Raw genomic sequence first — 20,740 nt, 5'->3', positions numbered from 1 at the left:
CCTTGTCGCTCCTCCTTATGGTTTGAGGGACTCTTAGACAAGGCATCAATGCATTGGACGACAATCTCCATTGTCTAATATTTACACATAGTTTTCTTTATTACCCTTTCAAATGGGGAAGGAAAAGATGTAATACATACAAATCCTGGATGGGCAAAGTCTTCTTAATTTTTGTTATGTTTTAAGAACGAGCAGAAATTATTATTATTTTAATATTAAAATGTAACAAGTTAGCCCAAAAAGGGCATAAGATATTCGACATGATGCATTTAGCTATCGCAACCTTCTTCTTCTTTGTTGTTGCTGTTTTTATGACATAACAAAACTTTGTTAGTTTCCGATGTTTTTGTGGAAACAACAACAAAAAAGCAACGACATAACATAACATAACAAAATGTTCACACAAAAGTTGTTGCCCAACAAGAATAACACTAACATCAGCAGCTGTCATAAGCGAAAAGGGAGATTGGATGAAGAAGATGATGATGATGACAAAGCCAATAATGACGATTCTCATCATGTTGTTCAAGTCTTCATCTATCTCTCTCCCTTTAAAGCGCATTAAGTAATTCCAACAGAACATTTTGCATATGCAATTTTCTGTATATAATGCTAAAAAATATTTCAGCAAAACTTTTGCTGCTTTTCCGTTTTGAATATTTCATCGTATTTCGGCTATCCTTTCGAGCATGAATTTATATTGCTTCATATGTTTAGCGAAGCATATAAACTATTCTAGTTGTGTTTTCCTTTTTCCTTGCTTCGAGTTATTTTGTGGGGTTTAAAAACAAAGTGAAATGATACAAAACTCTCGCATGATACAAAACATATGTACACACATACATATGTGAACATTTTAAAGAAAGTTTGCCATGTTCAACACTTGAAAATGTCATTGCAATTGTTATTAAATTAACATTAATTCTTGCTGCCAGTAAAGTCAATGAAGATTATAGTTAATTAACTGTTTATATATTGAACTAACTTTGGAAATCTAGAATAAACTCTTCATATCTATTACTAATTCAGTTTAAGATCTGCATTTTCCAGTGTTTTCGTTTATTTTACAGAGTTTTTTCCTTTTACAGAGACTTTTCAGGCAAATTGTGTAAAAATCTATTTCAGAGGACCTATTTTTAGAGCACTTTTTGTGTAATGTGTTTAGTTTATATTACTTTTAAATCATATTATAAGATCTGCCATAAACAGAGACACAAAATATAGCTTAAGACAGATTGTTATCTAAACAATGTCAATACGTCATTGGACAAACCTATGAAAGAAACTTTTAAAATGCTGAACCTACTAAAAAAATAGTTATACGATAAACCTAAAAATCTCTTTATAATGTCGTTGTACGACAATATTTCCCACTAACAAAGTTACGAGTATAAAGTACATACAGGAATAACTTTTTGCCGTATTAAACAATAAACCGACGCAAAAAATACAGCAACAAAAAAAAAAGGCTTGAGTGCAATAATTAATAAGAAAATTATAAGGTACAATTATTATATTTACGTCATTTATTATATGGGACTTTATTCTTAGAAATAAATTGTTGTACAACCAACACTTTGTTTACTTTATGTCTACGAACTCCAGTCTTTATTTCATGTAATAGATTGTTGAGTAAACTATTTCATTCCATTGCCCAAGCCTACTTTATTGAGAAGTACTACGTCCGTTCGTGTCATGCTCTCGAAAACCTTCTTTTCAATGGAAAAGCACCGATAAAAGTAACTTAAGAGCAAACAAAACAACAAAAAAAAGTGTGCACTTTTATCACTTTCATACCAATAGCCGTCTTCCGTTCGGTGCTTCACACTTAAGTTGAGTTTTTAGCGGTTCTTGTCAATATTATAAAAAGGTTCATTCCTAACATGAACTGTAGCCACTGTGAAATTGCATCGTAAAAAAAGAGAGGAAAGTTCTTAAAGTTCCTATTACTTTTGCTCAACACTTTAAAGGACATACAAAGAGGAGATATAACAGGAAAAGGACTCTACTGTAACGGTAAGCTGCCAATAAAACATGAAATATTTGGCATAAAATAACGCGGCAAGCAACAAGGAAAAATACGGCAATACTGTAACCACGTGGCATACCCCAGAAGGTAATATCCAAGAGGTACAGGTAAACGCCATGCACAATGCAAAATTTATTAGTTTTGGCAAAGGACGAAGGCAAAAGGAGAAAAGGAACAAACGAATGAACCAAAGCAAAGGCAAGCAGCAAAAGGCAACAACTGCAGGCAAAGTTGCTCTCAATTGTGTTTTGCCAGCCAGCCGCCTGGCACGGCTTGGTGTAGTCCTAGATTTTTGCATGCATTGTAGCCATATATGCACAATATCTTTAAAATACCCAACCAACCCAAAAAGTAGAGCTCAACTCGGGCTGGGCCAGGCCTAAGCTAGGCCAGGGCAGACCGCAGTGCAAACTGTTTACCTTGTGCCTCGATGGATTTTTGTCGTTTGCTCGATTTTGTGGTTTTGCTACTGTATATTTCTTGTGTTTCCTTTTTTTTTTTTGGCAGCTCAAACAGTTGGCAATAAAAAGTAAACGATTTGCGGCCCTAGAACTTAACTAGCTTGGGAGCACAGTTTCAAATTCACTAGTAAAGAGGCCAAAGCTGAGGCGAGAGGGACAACGAAAGAAAAGCTGAATAAAGTCTATGGAATTTTCGTTTTTTTTTTTGTTTCCTTAAATTTATGCCACAAAGAACGGCAGCTTAATTAAAATTCCTAAAGGCACCCAAAAAGTGCAGCAAAATTGTGTGTTCCTTTCGTTGCGTGAGTCCTGAACACACAGCATCATCCATTTTGAGGTTTTGTCTTGAATATCGATTGGGTCAACGAAGTCGTACACTGCCGAAAGCAGATAGTATATAGGGATAGAATGTTTACGAACTTACTTAGAAATTCTCTGATTGAGAATTTGAATTTGTTACTGAACAGTCTGCTTACCTGGAATTAAGAGAAATATATATAGAGTTAGTAAGAAGTGGTTAATAGTTAATAAACTAAAATTGTAGGCAAAGAGAAACTTTGCAACTTGTTAAACTTTTTTTTTTGTTTAAACATTCTCCTTCTATAACAAAAGATATTAATTCAACTTTTCTCCCCTAGGCAGCCTTTGTCCACTAACGATATTTTAATTCATAATTGGTTGATTGATAATTGCATTGAATTTGAAACGAAAAACTCTTAAAACAACAAAAAAAAACGTATGTACGTACTCTCCATGTACCCCTTGGTAAAGTAAAAGTAAACTTATGTGTATGCCCTGTAATCGTAATGTAAATGTCTGATGACCTGTCTAAACAAATGTCTAAACAATTTGCATTCGATGAGACCCCAATGGACGAAACGTAAATCAGACAAAAACAAACTTTTACTCTGCACAGAGCAATTTGTCCATCGTTTTGGGCCAAATGCAAATATTGTAATTTTAATTAAAAGCACAAATAAATCGCCAAGCCACACCAAGTTGATATAACTAAAGGCAGGGCATGGCGTACTTCAGTCCTGCAATGGGGCCCAAGGGACATGGCTGATGGACACTCATTGCGTATGCCCGACTAATTGAATGTACTCCTGATGGCAGCAAGTCATACTATATACACATATATATATATATATAGATGTACTTGTGGAGTAGATAATTCCAGTGCTACTTTGAATATGCATATTTGCATAAACTTTCAGCGCCAAAAGGAAATTGAATTGTCCAAGTGAGATTGGACAGAGTTTTAACCACAAGCGTTTCTGGTTTGAGAGCTAATTAAAATTTGCATAATTAATCAGCTTTTTCAATTCGAATTGAGGGAAAAGTGGGAGTTTGCCTTGTGTTGTATGTAGTCGAAAAAACAAAAAATATCTATATAAATATATATGTATGTGGATTTCAAAAAGGAACCTTAAAAACCAAAAAACGGATGAGAGTCAAGCCCAGCAAAGCGGAAGTGCCTACTAAGTGAAAGGCTTTACAGAAGTGCACTTAAAATTGCATTTGAAATTAATTGAATTTTCCATCAGTGAGAGGGAGACAGAAAAAGTTGAGAGCTGCAAAATTAATAAGTTTCAGTTGAAAGAAAAATTGCTGAACCAAGCACTTGATGCTGACCGACTTGTCTGACTTTAAATTTCCTTTCACTCTCTTAAAATGTCATCAGCATTTTCCTTACGACAGAAGAGTTGGAATACAGTTCAAATAGTTTATGAATTATGATTACGTGGGCTGGAATTTCATTTGAATTCATCTAAAAGTTCACTTAATTAATTTGAAGAAAGACTCTCAGAAGATTATGTAATTGCCGCAAACTAGGTTAATTTAAACTATTAAGAACTTTGTTTAGAACTATAAATGAATCTAGGCAAATTAATGTATACATTATCTTTGTCGAATTTCAATAAGATATGTTAAGATAGTTGTCGATCTTTTATTTCTAATTTGAAAGAGACAATCTTCTTACAGAAATATTTCAAAATTTGGCTTTTGCTTTTATGAAAAATAATATAAATTCATAACAGAGTTGAAATTATTAAGAAATTCTCATAAAAAAGAGGTCAAGGCATTTATGTGAAAAACTGACATTCTAGCGGTATTTTTACGATTCAAGAAATCCAAATGATGCCATGAGGAGTTATATTTTTTTATTATTTAAACTTTTATTGGTCATTCAATAATTTACGAGTCCATAAATGAAAGAGAAAAACAAAACATTTAGGAATCAACTAACCGTGACAACGTTTTTAATTAACTTACAGATTTTTGGAGATCTTTAAGCCGTTTTCTTTTATGATTAGTCGTTTTTTTTTTTTGAGGGGGTTTTGCTAATTTTCATTATATATAACTTCATGACTTTTGCCAATAATTTTTAATTCCTTATTTACATCTGGCTGTTTATTTTAATTGCCTACTTACATGAAAACTAGTTACGAAAAAATTAAAAATATATAAGCTGAGTCCAAAGTTACAAGATTCGACATTATTTGTAGTTAAGAAATAAAAATAATTATTTTTTTCGGACTCAAGGCCCAAGAGAAAGAGCATATGACATTCATTATTGTGTAGATTTGCAAATAAATTGTGCAGAAAATGCGGAAAGTGCATTTACAAGTATATAAAGCGGAACACCCACTGACCAGAATGACTTTTAAATGCGGGGGAAACTTGGTTGGTTGCTTGTTGAGGACAATTTAAGCGACTCATTAAGTGGCTCATTCAGCGTGTGCCAGCAATTTTTATTTTTAATTACAAGTCAACTTGTTTATATGTTGTGAAGGGAAAAGCAAGTACTCTTGGAGACTTCCGATAGGAATTCCCCATACAAAATTCTACGACGCTGCCTTAATCGGGCACGTCTAGATCTTATCAAAAAACAACAAAAGTAGCAAATTTTTGATCGTACATAGACGTGTAAACATAAATGTTCCCTTAATTAGATTGTTCTACAATTGCCAGAAATATCGCATTGTAATCAAGTAAGTGGAAAACTAGAAAACCAGTTGCTCTCTGTGATTATAAATGTTATCAAAAAACATTGTGTACTCATACTGGTTGACAGCATATACTCCAAAATTTTTTTCGGCTTCAAGTGTCTCTGATAAAGTGATAAGGCAACTGGTACAAGGTAGACAGTTTGTATTGTAATATGCGTAGTCGCTGACGTTCACAATGAGATATTATTGTAATCAAACATTCAATTTATATATTCATAAGAAGTGCCTGTTAAGGTATACCACTTGATGATAAATACCGAAGCAGATCTATCTGAGTTCAAGATTATACAAATAAGAGATTATCTTGTGGAAGATTTTTAATAGTGAAAGAAGCATGACTATTTAAAATTTCATTTGTCAATTTGTTGACATAGAAATATATTTTAAAAATAACTGTATTCGAATTGATTTTGTAATAGATCTAATTAAAAATAGCTTTTAAATAACATTTCAACTAATACTTGACTGGAGATATTTTTAGTAAAACGGATCAGATTAATGTTTTCCTTATGGAATTTGTGAGCATTATCTGATATACCTTTTATTAACTTAACTGATTGATACTGAAAAGGTTCTAATAACCTCAAAAACTTCATATTAAATTCAAAAATGGTTTTAAAATCATTTCTTGGCTTACAAAATTACAGCTTAATATTAATATTTCTGGAGTCACTCTATTATAACCTTCATTGAAGCGAAATTGTTTCAAATCGTTAAATTTCAGAATTGCAATTACATTGTTGCACTCACTCATCAATATTTCACACTTGAGGAAGCATTTGCCAAATGAATATAGTTGAAAAGCGATACAAAAGTGATTACATCTCACTCTACACACACACAGACAGACACACACACACACACGCATTAATCATAGAGCTTAGAGCAATTTTCGAAATGCAGCCAATTGCAAAGAGAGGAAAAAAAAATTTATCTCACATTGAGAACACGGGGGAAAGTGATATATGCACAGGTGCTAACGTTTGATTTATGACTTTAGAAAAATAAAGAAAACCAGGCCATTAAATAGAATAGAAAAACTTAGCACATATGTACTTAGAATTTTTTTCAATTATCATCTCTGAGTGAAGAACAAATACAAAGCCCTTTTAAAATAAATAAACTAACGTTTTTTGCACTTAAATTTCTCAAAAGGCTTATGATAACGTATAGAATTTTAACATGAATCACACTACGCTGATATGAATAAATGCCCGACCGCCCGTCTGCTGGGTATTGCCCAAAAATAAAATAATAATCAAGGCCCAAACACACACTCACACAAACACACACGCATGACTTATCAAAATCAAAGCAAACAACAATTGCTTTTCGAGTGTCTGGTGTATTTATCAAACAATTAGCATTGAACGTATGCTAACAAGCGCCAGCAAATGAAGGTAAATAACTATCAATTGGAGAATGAAAAATAAAAATAATTATATTAATACGCCTTCGACATACAACATTTTGTTCAGTAAAACCACAAAAGTTTAAACAAACACGAAAAAAAAATGCAGAAAAATAAAAAATATAACAATAAGTAAAACCCTAACACAAACACTCTAACCAACGCTTGCTCTATGGAGGAAATATTTTAGACTTGAAAAATGTTCCATCACATTTTACTATATGTATTGGTTAATAAAAATAGGTTAAAATAGTTAAACAAACAACAATCATCGAATTTTTTAGTCTGGCATGCTAAGAACATTACCATTAAAATATAAAGTGTAATTGTAGTTTAATTTATTTCCACTTTATGCATTTTGAAATTAATTTTATACTTTCAAAACGGTTTTAAAATTTGTTATGCATAATATGTATATAAACTTATGGCCTGAAAAAACAACAACTAAATTTAGTCTCACTTCTTCATTTAACCACTTATTGCTTTGTGATTTATTTTTGTATTTAGGAACATTAGTTCCAAAGACTCCAACATTTCCTTTGTTTCATTTTATAACACAAACACAAAAGATTAGTTCTATACAGTTCTTTAAATGGGATTATGTCTGATACACAAATATCAAAATAAAGGCTTTACAACTTAACAGACAAAGACCTAAAAAAATATATATCGATAGAAAAAAAGTTTTTTGTTTTATTTTCCTCTTTACCTTAGAAACATTTTGACAAAGTTGATATATATGTAGGTATAATACCTACTTATTTTCATATGTGGGTAGAACAAAAAGCAGACTGTCTACAATTCTCAGACAATGTGCAACAACAAACCAACATGCCGGTTAGATTGAAGAGTAGGAAGGGATTGAACATTTAATTCCTCTTTGCATGTGACAATGCGATGTATGGAGAACCAAACAATTGACACGCCTTTTTGACTTGAAAACAAGCTAAAAGCCTTTGCATAAATATCAAAATATATATTTTCGACAATTAAATTGAAATGAGTTTTCCATTAAGCGATAAGAACAAAGTTGTTAGTAGAGGAATTTACCATTGAATGGCTCCGATCATTCCCTAGGGAAGCGGTAATAAAATGATCGCTTAGGATACGCTTGGGTACAACCCACTAAATTTGTTCCCAAAGGATTTATTTCGAGTAATACTAGGGACAAGCAGTTGTTTGTTCCCAAGGACATTGTTTCTTAGGATCACCGAAGTAAATGTTTTCTCGAGTATATCCTAGGGATGACGAAATCAAAATATGCCTAAGAAATGTACCTTTCCGGGACCATAAAGGAAAATATATTACTTCCTTGAAGTTTAGGATTATTTCCCAAAAAAAAAGTTAGCAAATTTAATTTCTTGTGGTATTTTGGATACAAAAATCTATTTTAGATTCTATTGTTCTTTTAGTTTCTACTTTCTAAACACAATTTGAAATTTTTTCTATTCCATTTGCTACTGACGAATAAATCAGCTTCTTTGCTTTATGCTAATACTGTTTGATAATCTAATCTAAATCGTTATTTAGATGTCTAGCCATCAGCTATATAGATTAACATATATCACCAGAAATTGTAAAGAAAAAGATTTAAAAGCCATGGGCTGATTTTTATACCCCACTTTTGTTGACATGTGCGACTTAAAAACTGAATTGATCAAGAGATGATATAAAAAATCATTCGGCAGCAGCATGATACATTATATGAATATGAAAGTCAAAAGGTTAAATTAAAAAGCCAATAACGATTTATTGCATAAATAATTTTGCACTATATATTTGAAAAATCAAATACCTATCACTTATACAAAACGCTGACGTCAAATAACAATTAAAACAGTCAAAAAAAGACGAAAATTGTACATTTTATAATATGCAAATTTTTCAATGGCAAAATAAATTGCACACACGCACCGTGGTACGAGTCCAAGCCGGAGGCGTCAATCAGTCAAATAAAAATGCGAAAAGATTGACAGCACTTACAGTTAGCTCTCAAGCCTCCAAGCTATAATAGAGAGACCGAAAGACAGACAACCATTTGTTTGACATATTAAGCTCCACACACACAAAAACACACACACACACACACACATATTGAGTAGATGTCAAGATGTGTTTTTTATTTTTCAAAGTAAATGCCCCCATGAAGTGGCATCTACATATGCATAAATTGATAGAAGATATGTGTTTGTATTCAGGGAGTAAGGAGCAGGGGAAGACCATGTTAAGTAGGTATAATTTGCATATTTGTTTGTCGCCGACAAAAATAAAATATCTACTATTTAATTTCATGAAATTTGAAACTGTTTGGTTTAATGTAAATTTCATTAGAATAAGAAAAGACAAAACTGGCTAAATAGATTTTTGCATAAATTTCACGCCAAGCATAGCCGAAAGGCATAAAACATTTTCATATTGTCAAGATGTTTTGAATATTTAATTATTTTACTTAAGGTCGGGAACTAAACAAATAATGAGAATAAACATAGATGAATATTAAGTGCATGGAATGTGCCTTCTTCATCAGCTAAGAATTTTAAAAGATAAATTATACATATAAAGACTACAAATTAGAGAAAAGACTAAATCAGACTAGACACTCATATTTGGTTATAAATAATTCTAATAGAACTCCAAAAAAATCTTTTAATATATTTCTCAAAAAATAAGCGAAACTTCCAAAGATGGTTTTATAAAAGGTCTTTGAATATGAAATCTATGCAAAAAGGTTGTAAAGTTGTCAAAAATGTGTTCATTTAGAATAATAATACGATTTTATGAAGACTAGAACAAATAAATTATGTAGAAGTTTATATATGGAACCAGTGATGCCTTCATCTAACTTCCATTTCCCTCCAATCATTGTTCTAGTTTTCGTTTTCAAAATATGTTTATATTATCAACAAATGTTTAACAAATTTATTGTAATTTAAAGTCTGATTCATTGTACATATATTACAGCTTGTTTTTGTTCAAAATTTGTATGCCAGCCTATAGAAAATAAAGTGTTCAACAATCTTATTGTGCCCATCTTTTATTTAAGCAGACTCGTGTCCATTTAATTGTCTTAATATTAGTCTGTGAATTTTTCAATGATGAAAAATATCTTATCACTTTAGAGTACTAAAATTTTGTTCTATTTAGAATTATGACCCTTAATTTAAAATTTTCCCTCGTCAATGTTAGAACGTTTTTAAGCCACTTCTTTTGGACTGAAAGAAGCAAAGCCTAGTTATGTTGAAATCTGACTATTAAATTTCGTTATGGATGTTTTTTAATCTACATATAGACTTTTATAAAAAATGTTGTTTTAATGCCTTATTTTCATAAAGAATTTTCTCATTATCATTTATATTTTAAGATCACACTTTGCTCAACACTGTTTGGCAATATTTTGCTGAAGTCAAAATGTTCTATATAAAATAGATATATTGCGTTTCCTTGCTGTATACAAAATGAATAGCAAACCGGAAAACATCCCGCACATTCACATTCCTAATTGAAGCGTCGACCATTTGCAGTCACGTTACAGCTCATCAAGTTTAATGCCAATCTTTGTGGAATGAAGGACATTTTGTTTTTATTATTTTACGTTGTAAATCCTGACCACCAGGCTTAACTACTTAGCTCACCCACACCATCATCATCACCATCGTCGTGATGTTGATGGTGATGCGAAAGGAGGATATATATTTTTGTTAGGTGCCCTGTTGAAAATAATAAAAGTTTCTTTTTTTTTCTATTTTCTAGCCGTCGATTTGTCAATCACGAAGCGATTGTTCGCCACGCCCACATATATATATATAAATTTCGTGCTTTATTGTTGTTGTATTGTAGTCCTTTAATCCATCTCATTTGCGCTCGATAGCGCTCAGTGATAACGTCAGCTTGTCATTTTTTCGCTTACTACGTTCGTTTGGTTCGTTTTTGAAAATTGACAGCCATGAATTACAGCCGGGTAAAAGTTTTCTTTTCTCAGGCAATCAGAGTCATCAATAAGCATTTGTAACGCCATCAATGTGAGAGGGCGCAAAAATCTGAGAGTTAAAGCAAAAAAAACTCATTGAGTGTTCTTTATCCTCTTTATTTTATACCCTTTTTCAAAGAGGCATATTAAATTATGTCATAGTAAAACATTTAAGAGACTTTTTGTCTCTAAGTTATGGTAATCAAACTTTTTCTGATACTAACAAAATAAAAATGGAGCTATTATTAAATCGTTTGACTTACTTGCAAGACGGCTAAGGGTCAGGGCATAAAAACTTCGTCACTTTCAAAAGGTAAGTAAGTACGACCCTTTCGTTTCTGTGTGTGTGTGTGTTATTCTTTACTGCTCTGTCATTTTTGACACTTTTGTAATTTCAATTTCAGTTTGAGTTTGACTTTGAGTTTTCTTCATCATCATCATCATCACCATTGTGGTCCTCTATTTATCTCAGTTTGCCTTCTCATTGCGTGTGACATAACTCACATCCGATTTCGACTTTTTTACTACTTTCATCGCTTGTTTCTTTGTTACTTTCTTCTTTTCAATTTCTTTTGGTGTCTGCTGCTGCTGTTGTTGTTGCTGCTTCTGCTATTCAGTTTCAATCTTTTGATAAGATTTAATGTGTTTAACGTGACGTGAAATGTAACTAATTAAGTGCTAAACAAGCTTCTCCTTTCAATAGAGGTGAGACGGTAGCTGAGTGGGTATACTATATGTACATAGACCTTGCGTGCCAAAAGAAAGCCAATGTCTGCGGCTTCATTTGAAGAAGCACAAGTAGAAGCCGCTCTTCAGTTGTTACTTTGTCTCAAATGAAACATAATAGACATGAAAACAACTGGAGGCTGGGAAAACTTCAATTGATGCTTTGATTGGATTAGTTGGTTTCCCAACTGGAAAAATATTTAGCCTTCATTTTCGTTTGATCGTGTTGAAATCAAACGATTTATAACTCAAATCCTCTCAACTAATTGAGTAAAATTGTTTTCATTTTATACACATCGACAATATAATTTTATACCGGAAGCAATTATAGTTATACATCTACTTAGCTAAATGTGGAAATTTTTAATCCAGACATAAGCTCTTTAAACATAAATTACAACATTATAAACATTATGACAAAAATAAAATATTGTCTAAATGAAGTAAGTAAGTCGTCTCGCCGACTTAGGTATACCATACACCAGTAAAGCAAATATTTCAACTTTATTAAACAAATGCAATTTCACATGCTTTTTACAAGCATATCTTAGCATCTCGCTTACTCAATCATACGAGCACCCTAGCGCCCCCACCAGCCAACGGCCAACTCCGGCCTTATGGAAAAACGTTTATATGCATAACTCGACTGTTTTTTGTCCGATTTTGATCAAATTTGGTATTTTGCTAGATATTAGTATTAAATTTAAGTGTGCCAAATTTGATTGCATAAGGTAAAAAAAACGGGAGATAATCAAGATTTTCAAATTATAGGGGCGGAAAAGGGCGTGGCAAAATTTTTATACATACAAAATGTGTGCATTTACTAAGCGAATATACATACCAAATATGGTGTCTCTAGCTGGAATAGTTTTTGAGATAAACGCTTTTTTTAAATTGCGGGGGCGGAAAGGGGCGTGGCAAAAATTTGAAATAAACTTGATCACTCTACATACTACACGAGTCTACATACCAAATTTGGTGGCTCTAGCTCTTACAGTCTCCGAGATCTAGGTGTTCATACGGACAGACGGACGGACGGACGGACAGACGGACATGGCTAGATCGACTCGGTTGTTGATCCTGATCAAGAATATATATACTTTGTGGGGTCGGAGATGCTTCCTTCTGCCTGTTACATACATTTTGGCGACTTTAATATACCATTTCACCCTATGGGTGTATGGTATAAAAATTAATAGCCATGTAAATGAGTTGTATTAAAGTTAATAAAGTACTAAAAACAAAATTATATTTTATCACAGAAAGAAAAGGGGAAAATAATAACTAATTTTAATAAATAAATTTGATTTCCTTAAGGTTTTGATGTTAACTTTTTCTCATTAAAGACTCTGTTTAAAGCTAAAGTCCTAGAGAAATCGAATATTTTTTTTGGTCATCAAAATTTCATGACTTTCCGCTGTGGCCTCTAACTGTGTGTGTGTGTGCCTGTGGATGTGTGTGTGTGTTTGTGGTTAGTCCATACAATTTTGCCTTGTAACTCCTACATTTATCTAGCCGAGCATCTTGTTTACACCTGCATAAATATTCGCATAAATTTGGACGGAGCTAAATTTCCATTTTTATTTTTAACCACTGTCAACAGTGGTGTGTATTTGGTATATCCTATAGATAGAGACCGGCTTCTACTCTAATGCCCACTCCTTTGCTTTCTCTCTCTTTCGTTTCATCTGTCTTTCTCTTTCTCTTTGTACAATAAATTGATTTATGATGTCTGTTCGCATTTTGAAGCGCCAGAAGTTATGCAACACCAACAGAAAAACGTTTTTTTTCTGTTTTTTTTGGTTCAGTACCTGATTCCATTTGTTGTCTGGGCTGGAATGGGCTGAACTGGGTTGGGTTTGGTTTTGGTGGGCGTGGCATTTGCCATGTGGCATTGGAAGGTGTCAACTGCTGAATGTTACACTCTGCTATTTTTGGGGGTTTTCTGGTTTCATTCTCATTCTTTCGTTGCTCGGACCATAATTTTTTATTAACCATCATAATTCATATTTATTAATGTGCTCAATTTGTTTTTAATGATATTATGTGCCTGTCTATGTGTGTGTGTGTGTGTGTGTATGGACGTGTGATTCTGTGTGTTTGTGTACTTTGTAGGGCATCCAGCTGCTGTCCTGCCTTGTTAACTGCTCACGGATGCGTGTCGAGTGGGTTTTTAATGGCAAGAGAGAAGGCTCTGGCTGTGGTGCCACCATTGGTGGCATTTTGATTTACCGTTTGGTTAGACTCAAACTCAAATAATTTGCCGGTAGTACCAGTTACCAGCTAACAGCTGGAACATTTTCCCAGCTACCGATTTTACAATCCGCACTTACCTTCCCCACGGGCACCTTTATTCGTTGAGGGAAGGAGACAAGAGATATTTTAACTCTTCTAACTTAAATAATATTCTTATTTCTAGAGTATGTTTTAAATGGAAAATAAGCTAAAAATATTTTGTTATATTATACGTAATATGCATGCGGATAAACTAAACGTTATTTTAATGGAGAATTGCGAAATCAGTATGAGTTTTACGTCCGCAAGTTCTTAGCCTTTTAAGCAATATCTTATCTTGTTTATTTAAATTGTTATTGTTAATATAAAGTGCCGACAAAAACGATTTGATAAGTGAGTAATTCACATGAAATTTATTTAGAATTTTAATTTACTATAATATAGTACTTGCCCTCTTACATATTAGAAATGTGTAATTATTGTGACCTAATGTGGTTTTGTTATAATACTTTCATGTACTTTTCCTTTCATCACGAGTGCACTTTGCTGTTGAGTTATATGTATGTATATCATTACATCCATAAACGGAAATTCAAAGTTCTTATTTGTTAGTCATTAGGATCATGTGGCATGTACAAAATAATCATTTGATGCACTATTTCTGTAATTAAAAGTGCACTTTATCGTTCAGTTACATATCCATATATCATTATATCGATAAAATAAAGTTTAAACTTCATATTTGATAGTGAATTATATCATGTCAATTTTCATGGCATGTTAAGAAGGCAGTATTATATCACTAATAAAAGTGATTCATATAATAATCTTTGGATGCACTTTATGTGTCATCATGAGTGCACTTACTCGTTCAGTTATATATTTGATCATGTGAATTTTTGTGGCAGTTAAAGAGACAGTATCTACCTTTTCATACAAAAAGTAATTATACAAGACAAAGAACAAAAGTGCGTTTTGTTCATTTTAAAGTAAAGCATAAAAAATAAGTATTACTAAGTTTTTTTAAATAGCTTTTAAAGTATTTCCGAATAAACATACCAATAATTTTCCAGTTTCTCCTAAATTATTTTTAATTTTTTGTACAAAACACTTTTCATCTTAGGATTTCAAGCCAAAGAAAACACCTTGAAATATTACCAAGAGAAGACAAAGCACCTTTAGGTGACTTTTCAACTTTAGTTATGTGTCCCATCCGTTTTCGCTCTTAATCATTTTCTCAATTTCCCAGCACTTTTCGCCTGCGGTGCAGACTTCTCTTCCTCGGCTTCACTTTGCCCCTATGTGTTTCTCTTTTATTTTGGTCAAATCATCATTCTAACCAGGCTGTACCCACAGACAATGCCGAGTCTGTGCCCTCATCTCTGGTTTGGATGTTTCATCCTTTGTTATCATTGTAGTTGAATATTTTGGTTTTTTTTTTATGTGTTTTCTTTTCTCTCTTCTTGTTCTTGTTTGCTTTTGCCTGGCAACGTTTTTAGTAATTGAACGGATTTTTTTTTGAGTTTTTATTTTTTTTTAGTTTTTGCTTCTTCGATGGCCTGCAATTGTAATGATTGGAAAAAAGAGTGAAGTAGAGCCCACAGGATGAAAGGTGAAATTGCAACTGATTGGAAAAGGCCAAAAGAAAGCACAGAGCAAAAAAAAAGAAAGTAAAAGACAGGAAGGACTTTGAAAATTAATATAGGAAATTCCTGCAATTTCCCACATCTCCTGTGTAGATTTCATTTATAAATGAAAAAATTCATTTTATAGCAGAGCTAAACGTAGTGTTTGTCTAAGCTCTTTTTTTTTTTTTGGTCAAGAACTTGGCCAGGGCTAATACTTGTAGTTTGCAGTTTCTTTTTTCCTCTCAAAGCACCTGCAGAAATTTATATGTTTGTTGTGTGGCCCTTTTCACCGAGAATGAATCTCTTTATTTCTAAACTTTGCTTACTCTCCTTGTTTCGTTTAGGGGCATAAATTAAAATAACTACCCCAAGGCAGGGTTACCTTTTAAGGCGAATCTTCTATACCCTTTTCGAACAGACAACATAAGGGACAAGATTTAAAAAAATGAAAAAGTTTTCTGTCGCAGCACTCCTCTTGTTAGGGTATATATAATAACAAGAAAGTAGTTTTTTTTTTGGCACTGCAGCTAAAGAATAAAACTTTTTCATTTTTCTGCAGTAGTTTTCTTAACGATTTTTGTCGCGCTGGAAAACAAAAGGCGCGCATAAATTACACATGCACATTTATTTTCATTACGTATACGCACCCACCACGTCCCCCGAAAAAGAACGGAGAAAAATGACGGAAAACATGAGGCAGAGAGTTTTCTGCTTTTCTTCACTCACTGTCTTTTCACTTTTAGCCGACTTTTCACTTTGTTTTCTCCCGTTTCCAGTTTTTAGTCTGAAAATTTTAAATGCTCTGTCATATTGTCTGTCTATTTTGTAGCATATGCTAAGGCGGTTTTCCTGGACATGTGAGCAGGATTTTTGGTCGAAAGTTTTAATGAGTTTTTTTTCCCCTCCCCTTCCTCTCTTTCTTCTAGTCTCAGACAAGTGAATGGAAAAATGTAGGTAGTTTCCACAGTTTTCTTTTTGTGTATGAACGGCAATTTGTCGGTACTTATGAGCGCTTTTAGTAACTTAAATATGTTGGCATACTTCTAAAAACGCAATTCAAAAGGAGGACACACAACACACCGACAGCAAAAGGACAAAGAAGGACCAAGCAAGAATAAGACCTCAAAGCTTATCTACTTAGCCCAAAAATGCATTCATTAAATTTTGTTCATTTTTTTTTTTTTTTGGGGAGTGTATGAGGGCGAAAACTTTTTTCTGCTGGCCTTTTATAAATTGAGTTTCGGTTTTTCCATTCCTACTAGATAAACAGTCACAAAGAGAAATGGTTTGGGCCTTGAAGGCTGAAATTGGCTTCAATCGATTGCTATAATATTGTTCTGTGCTGCAGAAATCAATGTTTTGATATGGTAGAAAAAAAGGGAAAAAGTTTAAAGTTGCCAAAAAATAAATGTAAGAAAGAGAAAAGAATTTTTGTCTTTATACTTTAAATGTTCTTAAATTTTTTACTAATACTATTGATATAAATATTTCTGCATGTTTTGTTTAGTTCTTAAGATTTCAATACTAATATAAGTAATTGATTTTGCTTTAAGCTAACTAGAACATTCTGCCCACTCAATTAATTTTCAAATTGCCAAAGGCTTTTCACTACACAAACTCATATTTGCAGCCTGCCATTCAATTAGAGTTAACAAAACGAAATAGACTTGGAGGCAATGTTCTCTCCTTATCTGGAATAGACACACTGACAATGCAATAAAAAGCACATTCTATTTTATTCTATGCTCAACTATCTATCGATTTGGTAAGGCCACAAAGCCACTTTTAGTCCCAGCTCTCGTCGTTCGGTCTTTTGAAAAGCTTTTAAGTAATCAACAAAAACGCGCATGCAGCTGAAAATTATAATGTATTTTGCACTAATTCATTTAAAAGGATACTCAGCCTTAACCTCAAACTTAGCCAAGGAAAAGGATGGCAATTGTGTCTCTTTTTCGTTGTGTGCGACTTTGTGTGTGCTCTAGTGGCTGTTAAGCTGGCAGGCTCTGTGGCTGACTCGGCCTTGAGTCACTCACACTCATATGAGAGGCCAGCTAGCTGGCTCATGTCAAGTTTGAGTGGCTCCTCTCAGAAGCAGCTCATCAGTTGCTCGGGCAACTGCTGGTCTAAACGGAGACTGCATCGATGGCATTTGCCACTTGGAAGATTGCCAAACTATATATAATATATATACATTACATATATAGTTTCGACCATACACAAATGGCTGCTCATAGTAACAGGCACGTGCTTTTGGTTAGAAATAAAATGGAAAACGATTTTTAATTAAATTTTTACAAGAAATACCCTAGTGACCACGAAAGACTTAACACAACCTTTACACACTGTACCTAACACAAAAATAAATTTAAAATATTATGACCAAGACACAAACTCTTAACCTTCTGTTTTATATGGCTCAAAGTGTTACTACTCTTTGAATCATTAGCACCCTGCTGTTTGAACGCGGTAGCCACAAGTCAACCTTAAGCAAACAGTTTTTTAACTAATGGTAACAATTTTTCCAGTTGCACCTGATCTTTTTCTTGGCCTAAGGATCTTGGTGACTTAATTAGCTTAAAATAAAATTGTTCAAATTAGCTTTTAGTCATAAATTAGCTATACAGCTAATAATTATCTCATCAGGGTTTTTGAAACAATTGCGTGCTGTCAGCAAAAGTTGATCAGTGAGTCGCTACTTTTCCCAGATGTTTTATTTTAAGAGAAACAGATTGCTGGCGTTGAACGTGTTTCCCCCAGGCAAAGAAACAAACAGCATAAGTTCCAAAGAAAACAGCTTGATTAATTGATTTCTTATAGAAATAAATCTTGTACTTATAAAGAAATATTTTAGTTGGAAAAAACCTTTGCAAAACTGGCAAATTATTTAGTAAGAAACATTTTAAAAACATTCAAACAATAAATATGGATAAACATTTTCATACTTTAACTTGTCTGTTCTGACTTCGGGTAATACATATAAACTAAGATACTTATTTATTGAAACATTCGCTTACAATTAAAAACAATTCAATTGTGGCTATAGTGGATCATCCGGTCTAATGATATGCCTCCTTCTCAAGATACTATAGAAAACTTTTCAGCCTGGACTTTGGACTCGACTGAAAAGTTCATTTGAGTTTAATACTTTTAACAAAACAAACAACTGTCTGTAGGGACTCCTTTTGCGAGGCGAGCGACTGGCTGATCCCCCCTTTTGCATATCAAGTAGGCAACTTTAACGCACTTAACCCAATGATTTAAGGAAATGTTTTTGACGTCGTCAGTCAGACAGGCAAAGAAAAGGCAGACGACAGGCAACTCAGAAGCATTGTCTGGGTTTTTGTTTTCTTCATTTGCATATTAATTACAACAAGAGGAACGAAACAAAAAATAAAAGAAAACCCATGAGGCGTTTGCCAAAGTGCTGCAAAGATTAATTGTGTATATGCCTTTTGGATGTAATTTCAACACTTTAAGCGCCCCAAAAGTGGGCAATAAATGACAACTTGTGGGTAATTAAGATATTAATTGATTGGCACTTTCGATTTTGCAACCGATAATTGATTAATGACATCGATAGCATAGCGAGTCATATCTTATCTATAAGACAATTGCAATTGCATGCAGTACTTACCTTTATATTGATGGGTAGTTAAGTATCCGAAGCCCAAATAATTTTGGTATTTGCAATTTTATTGTCTGTAATCAATAAGAGAAGAAATATTTGACTTTAGTTTATATAGTGCATTAATAGGCTCTTGAAAATATATGCATAAACAAACAAAAAAATATTTATTGCAATTTAAATAATGCATTTAACCTTAAAATATAATTACATATAATTGAATTGAAAAAACCCAAAAGCTTTTCATAGAATACATTTTTGATTTGAGTTAAGTTTGAGTCTGTTGATCAATATCAACAAATCAATACATTAGACTATACTATTCTTTAATTAATCCAAGACAGAATCTCAAGCCAAAATCCATAGATAATTAGAACAAAAGAAGTCTTAAGTCTTGGTCCATTATCATAATTACTTTTCAACAGTCTTACGTGACATTGTAAGGGGAAAACTTTATCGAACGATTTTTGGCCATAAACATAATTAGCAAAAACAAGAAAAGAATCGAGGCCGGAAAACAAATTGCAGAGAAACAAATGCAATCTAGAGGGCCAAAAACGGAAGTCAATTTGTTCATGGTTAGTTGTGTGGGAGTCGGATGGTGCTCTACCATGCAAAAAAGAGAAAGAGAGAGGGAAGAGAGAAAGAGATGGGAAGTTGTCGTGTGAACAAGGCAACCAGCACGTTTCAAATTAAAGTTTTATTCTTCTGTTTTTTCTCGTATTGCCCTCTTTTTGTGGATTTTTGCTTTTTTTTGCATGCGTGTGTGGTAAAAACTTTTGATGAATGTTTGAAATTAAAGAATAATAGAAAAAAAGAAACGGAAGGATAAGACTGAAAATTACAAACTAATTTTAATTCATCTCTACTCAGTTGAAAGTATCTTAAACCAAGGTAATTGAGGAAAGTTTCTTTTATGGACTTTTATTAATTTCCACCAGAACTTTATCCAACTTTATCTACATACACGTGATCAACATGACGACCTGAATTCTTGTAGCCTCATCCGTTTACCTGTCAGAATGTTGGTCTTAATGCAAACTATTACATCAAATTTATTGTTGCGTGATGTGCTTAATGTATTGATAGCTCTTAAGTCAGGGAACAAGTAGTATGAAAAGCCAAGTTCTTCACAAGACGTTCATATGTTAATTGGCGCCATATCTTTGAAAATATACGTTCAAATATTTAGAATACTGAAAATAATTGCTTTGTAATTGTAAGAAACTATTGATATTGACTATTAAGTCCCTCTTTTTAAAGAGTTATTCGCATCGTGAATGTAAAAAAAGGTTTTTATTGACTAACAAACCATTTTTAAGATGAATTGTGAAACCCATGGATAAAAAACAACTTTAAATATCTGCTTAAAAATGTATTCAAAAATAGTTGCCACAAGAACGATTTAGAACTGGTCTATAACCTATTATATATCCAGGCTTCTCTAAACTAAACAAGATTAGAGTTCTTGATCTACATAAAGGCTAATTGAGTGTGAATAAATTAACTTGAGTAATTTTCTCGTCAAGAGGTAAATTTTCAATTCATATCAAATAAAACTAAACTAAAGAGAAATGAAATATAAATTACACCTCTTAGCTCTCATTTTGAAATGTTTTTTTTAAGTTCTCATTGACTAGAATC

The 20,740-nt window shown here is 32.9% G+C and overlaps 1 protein-coding gene and 1 long non-coding RNA gene across 5 annotated transcripts in view; one reads left to right on the top strand and one right to left on the bottom strand.

Moving 5' to 3' along the window:
- The window catches only part of LOC6642361 (beta-1,4-glucuronyltransferase 1), a 77,620-nt gene that overhangs the window by 45,054 nt on the left and 11,826 nt on the right, over window positions 1-20,740 (bottom strand). For all 3 annotated transcript variants that reach the window (XM_047010532.1, XM_002065348.4, XM_047010533.1), the window contains exon 2: window positions 19,106-19,170. The gene's annotated coding sequence lies outside the window, so the exon portion shown is untranslated. The remainder of the gene's footprint in view (window positions 1-19,105; window positions 19,171-20,740) is intronic.
- On the top strand, window positions 1,962-2,772 carry LOC111518589. Of its 2 annotated transcripts, none has more exons than XR_002724006.2 (2): window positions 1,962-2,016; window positions 2,537-2,772. It is a non-coding gene; the product is annotated as an uncharacterized LOC111518589 (long non-coding RNA). The 2 variants fall into 2 exon arrangements; XR_006954115.1 differs by having other exon boundaries at window positions 1,999-2,116.

The sequence above is a fragment of the Drosophila willistoni genome (genome assembly GCF_018902025.1).
Source record: "Drosophila willistoni isolate 14030-0811.24 chromosome 2R unlocalized genomic scaffold, UCI_dwil_1.1 Seg167, whole genome shotgun sequence".
NCBI classification, from domain to species: Eukaryota; Metazoa; Arthropoda; class Insecta; order Diptera; family Drosophilidae; genus Drosophila; species Drosophila willistoni.
Note: the sequence above shows the minus strand (reverse complement) of the source record. Positions and strands in the feature narration are given on the sequence as shown.